Genomic DNA, 6239 nt, shown 5'->3' on the forward strand with positions numbered 1-6239 from the left:
CCCCGGCGTTGGAGAGCGACTCCAAGATAGTGGCGTGCGGGATTGATCCAAAAGTATTGGAAAGGTCCATCCACGCCACTACCAATTCCCCTTTCTTCCTCCGAGCGTCGGCGATGCATTCCTGCAGCACGAAGTTGTGCTCGAGGCACCCCTCGTACGGCAGGAAGCCCTTTTGGCCTCGTGAGAGCCGTCGACTGAGTACCGCCCAGTGAGTGAGGCGGTCGGCCATTACAGCGGCGAAGAGTTTGGGCAGGGTATCGCCCATCGCGAGAGGTCTCCAGTTCGACAAGTCATCCCGGTCACCCTTCTTATGAATAAGAACGGTGATGGATTCCATCCAAACGCGCGGAATATGCTCCATCTTGAGACAGGCGTTAAATAACGCCGTTAGAAGCGTGGCGCCTGGGTCGACATCGCGCAAATCACCATAGGTTACGCCGTCGGGACCCGGAGAAGATTTCTTCATCCGGTCCAGGCGGCCGCTCACGTCGGCGGCCGTACATGCCGACACCAGAGCGTCACATTCCTGTGCTGCCTCGTGATGGATAGTCGGGAAGGGCCCAGCACGATCCCCAGGAGCGTACATTTCTGTGAAGTGTCGAAGGACGTAGTCCAGCGACACTTCACAGTGCGGCGAGGACCCTTTCAGGACCTCCCGCACCACACGCTTCCGGTTCGCACGGAACAAGCGTTGAATGCGCATCGCCTCCCGAACATATTCCTCGCGGTTGGTAGGAGTACCGGTCGTCGTCGAGCTATCCCTTGGACGGCGAGACCCACCCTCCCTCCTCGCAGCTGCTTGTGGCCGGCCACCCCTCCCACTGGTGGCTGGATTTGCGGCCCGCTCAGTATCCACAGCCCGATGCTTTAGGAAGAACTCCGCCACTTTCGCAGCGAAGTCCTCCAGCGCCTGAAGCGTCGTCACCGTTTCGGCTTCCTCAACGAGGCCTGCCCTTTCGATGCCTATCGCTGCCCTCGTGCTCCTACGGAGCACTTCGGGTCGGTCGGCACCGGGGGTTGGTTCATCGGATCAGCCGGCGTGTGGGACAGCATCTGGGAGCCGTGTGTCCCGATGCGGGTCGCGCCCTCTACGGGATCCCCGGTGCTCAGGTGAAGGCGGGGGGGTCACTCTCCCTCGCCGGTGCGTCGCGGGCGACTGTGGGGCCCGACCTCTGGGGGGTACTTTTCGTGTAGTATTTTCACGGGTATCTCTTCTATTTGTGTTGTTTAAGGTGCCCCCTCGGCCCCTCCTGCTCTGCCCGTTGTTGCTGAAAACAGAGCCCCGGATTGACCCGGGGTTGTTAGCCACGCTGCTGGAAACATTAGTTAATCTAGGACATACAGAGCAATAATGACTAGAATTATTATTGTTATTATTATTATTATTAGTAATAAAATTGACAGGGCTAGTCCCCCTGCCAATGGTCACCTTGTTGCTCGGAGGCCCTTGCTCCGTCGCCACGGAGGCCTCCACCACGCGTGGCACCCGGACCACTTCCACTTCCGCTCCTTCGTTTTGTATACGAGGTGGCTGCCGCGCCTGCGTCCTTGGTGACGACGTCGTCGTCGCTCCCTCCTCATCACGCTGTCCAGCTCTTCTCCCCCTGCTTCGCGGCGTGAAGTCCCGCCATTCTCCATTCTTTTCCTCTTCCTGTTCGTCTTCTTTCCTCTTCTCCTTTAGCAGCGCCGCAGTGACCGGTGGCGACGCCTCGGCAATAGCTTGGAGAATCATCCTTCTCCTTCTCCCAACGCGCCCTGTAGTGGGGGACGGCAGGGTGGTAGGTCCGTCCACCATCCTCTTGTCTTGTGTCGACCCGGGCGATAGAGTTTTCGCCCGGGTGCTCCTTTTTACTACAGGGCGCTCCTCCGGTGTCGTTGGGGTGACCGCGTCATTCACCGTCGCGGAGCCCGTGGATGGTGGTGGGCTCTTCCTCTGCCTGGCTTGCTGCCTTGTCCTGGGGGGGGGGGTCCGAGGGGGCTCCGTGGTTGCCCTGGCAGCCCGCGCCCTGGTCGTCGGCGCGGACTCCAGGAGCACCGTATCTTCCTGGATCCTCTTCTTGAGTCCTCTCGGCGAGCTTCCACCCCCGCTCCTCCTTGTGGCGACGGTGACGACGGCCACCGGTTTGCTGTAGAGCGAGGTCGTCGACAGGGTCAGTGTCCCCGCCGTCGCGAAGGTGCACGTCGCCGTCACTGGTCTGGTGGGGGCGCTAAGGTGGTGGACGCGCCCCTGGCTTCCTCTTGTCTCTGCACGGGCGGGAGGGAGGACGCACGTGCCATTCTCCTGGTGGTCATGGTGGTGGTGACGGTCGACGTGCCCCTGGTTACCTCCGCGTAGGTGACGGCGGGGGACACCTTCCTGGTCGTGGTGGTGGTGGTGTTTCGTCGGGGCGGGCCAGGTTGAGGAGGCTCCGTTGTCGCCCGGGTACTCCTACTCAGCCGGGGGTGCACTGCCGCCGTCCCTACTACTATTACTGCTGCTACTCGTACTGACCGGCAGCCGCGCCCCAGCGGCACGAGGCTCTGCACTACCTTTATGTGCGTCTGCGTGGTGCTTCCTCACTTTCTCCAGTGCGTAGACACTGTTGTCTGTGAAGGAACACACCCCGCAGACCCACTTTCTTTTTGCGCCAGGGTGGTGGAGGCGCAGGTGTTTTCCAAGGTCCTCGTGCCGCTGGTACACGGCCGACCGGATCCAATTTGACGGCACCCCTACGTTGCAGGAAGGGGCAGGGGAATGTCTCGGGGAAAGGGAACGTTATTATCACATCGTTTCCCCTGGCAGTGCAGCTCGGCTGAGGGCTCGTCATAGTATATAATAAATAAATATTAAAAAAATAAATAAAATATGTATATAAATATAAAACGAGTCGATAGAATAATATAATAAACAATAAAACAATCAGCACTGATACAAAATAAGGACTCCTCAGTCAATACTTAAAACTTAGAACTAAGAAGATAAATTAATAAAATAAAATAAAATAGAAAGAAAATAGAATCAACAAATAAAACGGGTATATATACTAATGGTATATATGTCGCGGAAATAAAAAGAAAGGAAATAAACGAAAATAAATAAAAATAAAAGAGAAATAAATAAATCAAAATAATAAAGTAAAATAAAATAAACTTTAATCTAGTGACTAGATTAGATTATAAAATAAAAACAAAAACGAACGAGACGAAAAGACGACCGTGCGAGTCGCTCTCCGCGATAATTTGCAAATTAAATCCGCAAATTACCGCACACAGGGGACTGAACTGTTAATATCGAGTTATACAAGTTGTAAAAGGACCCGTGTACCTCGATAATTAATCGGAAAAAAGCAAATTAAACTACTGCAAATCGAAAAATTTCTAGCTAAATAGCTAGAATAATAGAATAACGTCTACCCGTAACGGTCTAAATGTCTATATTTAGCCTATACGGGAGCACAAAAACTAGAGCAAAAAGTGGATTTCGGCAAGTCGGTTAGTGGGACAAACAGCTGTTATCGGTTTAAACGACCAGCGTTCTCACGGATAACAGCTAGATACAGAATCAAAACAAAACAAACGCGAGCAAGGCCGCACCGGTATCGGATACGACGCGAAAGGGTTTCGATATATCGAAACAGTCCGCCTGGAGTCGACAGCGCTTTGCCTGCTCCAGGTGGCACCACTCTACAGTAACGCTACACTACAGAAAACCACCACCAGACTCCCAAGCTCCACTTACCGCGCAGTCAGTCGCCGCTGTGCTAAGCGAGTCGCACCGCCGTTGGAAAAGCCAAAACGCGATCGCGGGAAAAATAAAAATACAAAAAGAAGACTAGATATAGAATAGAGAAGAGGAGTCAGAATATTTTAAAAGAAAGAGAAAAGAGGATATGTTCAGAGTAGTATATGTGAGTCGGAGCAAGCTCCGAATTCCGACCCTTTTCAAAAATGAGATTAACATTCTGACTCCCCAATGGGGAGTGTATCAGATATTAAGCTGATAAGAACAGATAAAGCGCGTTATTAATCAATTCATGTTTCCCCAGGAGCAAGCCCCTCGGGGGATACATTTTGCCAAATTTTGGGCTTCTCCCTTTATACAATATTTGAAAATATAATAATGCAGTGGGAGGAATTCCCACTGCATATGTCTCGCATTCGAAAGAGTTGTATTACTCATTTAGATAGAAAAAAAGAAGGGGCTAATAGCCCTGGCAGTCGAGCTTCTTTCAGCACGCTATATTCAGGATAAGTATCTGAAATATGGCATATACTTGAATCATAGTATAGCCATGTAAGTACAGAAAAACAGAAATAGATAATAGATAATAAAATAAGAAAAAAGAAAAAGTAGATATAGTAAATAAGGTAAATTGAGTATGAGTGACAGGAACACCGCAATGCAATTTCATTAGACGGACGGATAATAATAAATAGAGAAAATGAATGTGGTACATAAAATAAGAAAGAAAAGGAAAAATCCGTGACTATGTCGGTGTTCCTGCCGGGGGTGTCCCACTTGGACGTCGACCGATTGGACGCGTTCCTTTTGGACGCCGGACCGATTGGACGTGTTCCTTTTGGACGTCGTGCCGTTTGGACGCCGTGCCGTTTGGACGTCGTGTCATTCCGATTCGTGCCATTTGGACGCCATATCTTTTATAATCATTGCCTTTGGAAATCGGCAGATGGTGGTATTGTTTGTCGATTTAAATTCCTATGCTATTTGAATGCGTATGCATGCTAAAGTATATGATTACATATATCTAACGATAAGGTCAAATGGTTATGTGTAACGTTTGACAGGTATAGGTTATAGTGTAAAACATGTGGAAATTGAATGCAGTTGTGAGGAGCCCGAGGCCGCGAAACCGCGGGCCCCGCCAGCGCATTAGTACCGACGCCGCCGATAGGTGGCGACCGCGCGTACCGCGAACTCGCGAGGCAAACGGCCTCGCGAGTATTGATATACCGGGCCGCGACACGGCAGAAATCAGATCGACACTCGGAAGCGAACCATACGGCAAGCGATAAAGAGACACGATCATCTTCATTTTTGGCTCCTTGCGAATCCTCCAGCAGCGTTCGGCAGGACGGGTTGTCTTCACGGCCGTCCTCCGATACAGTCCGCTGTATCCCTGGCCACAGCCGAGAGCTCGCTCTCGGCGGCTTCCTGACCGCCGGCTCGGACGTATTACGTCTCTACGGCGTCCACCGGAGCACGGTCCCCCTAACTGCCTGGGTATAGGACGGGTTGTCTTTACGGCCGTCCGCCCATGAAGGCATCGAACGCCCGATCCCCCAAACACTCCCGCTACCTCCGCCGCACCGAAACGCCGCGATAAAGACGGCCAACACCCCGTCCCGCGACCGCGACCGCGCCGCGCCATAGATATAAGTCCACACCATAGATATAAGTCCGCGCTATAGATGTAAGTCCGCGCCGTAGAGTATAAGTCCGCACCGTAACCGTTCCGCGACCGTAGGCTAAGACCGTTAGAGTGATAGGAACCCAGGGCCGTAGCATTAAGTATTCTTGTAACTAGGATTAAGAAAATATATTTATTCTTTTACCCCCTATACCACTGACTTTCATTTCATTCGTTCACCCGAACCCCGGACTTACCGGCTGAGCCGGCAACCCCCCGGCGGTTATCCGTCACATTGGCGCCCGAACAGGGACTCTGCTCGCGAAAGAACGAATGAACAAAGTCAGTTGGATATACGCCCTCCGCAAACCAGAACTCATCAAGCTCGCCGACGACTGGGGCTTGGACTCCAGCGGGACCATAGACGACCTCCGGATCCGAGTCGCCGCACACCACCGGACGATGCCAGCCAAGGAACCGGCCGGCACCGACGGCGCCGCCTCAGCGGCCGCCAGATCACCCAGCCCGCCGCCCGACCTCCAGGTCTGGGACAGCCTTCGAAAGAGCGGCGTCTCTTCCTGGACCGATTGGAAGGCCTACGAGGGGGACTGGCCCTCTCCTCGGACCACCTGCTCCGGGGCCTGCCCGCTCTACTACGAGGGTCCGCGTACACGTGGTACCTCAATAGACGCCGCGCCTGGTCAGATTGGCGCCAGTTCGAGAAGGAGTTCTACGAACAATACCTGCCCGGCCAGGAGCCAGAGGACCTGATGGAGAAGATCATCCGCCGGGAACAACGACCAGGGGAGCCAGCCCGAGACTACATCACGGCGCTCGAAACCCTCATGCGCCGCCACGGCGGTCTGACGGAGGCAGACCAGCTAAACCGAC

At 53.2% G+C, this 6239-nt stretch overlaps 1 pseudogene; it reads right to left on the reverse strand.

Annotated features, from left to right (window-relative positions):
- Positions 1-3839: 3839 nt before the first annotated feature.
- LOC114882515 lies at positions 3840-4011 on the reverse strand (annotated as a pseudogene).
- Positions 4012-6239: the final 2228 nt, after the last annotated feature.

Source organism: Osmia bicornis, unplaced genomic scaffold, assembly GCF_907164935.1.
Source record: "Osmia bicornis bicornis unplaced genomic scaffold, iOsmBic2.1, whole genome shotgun sequence".
NCBI lineage: Eukaryota > Metazoa > Arthropoda > Insecta > Hymenoptera > Megachilidae > Osmia > Osmia bicornis.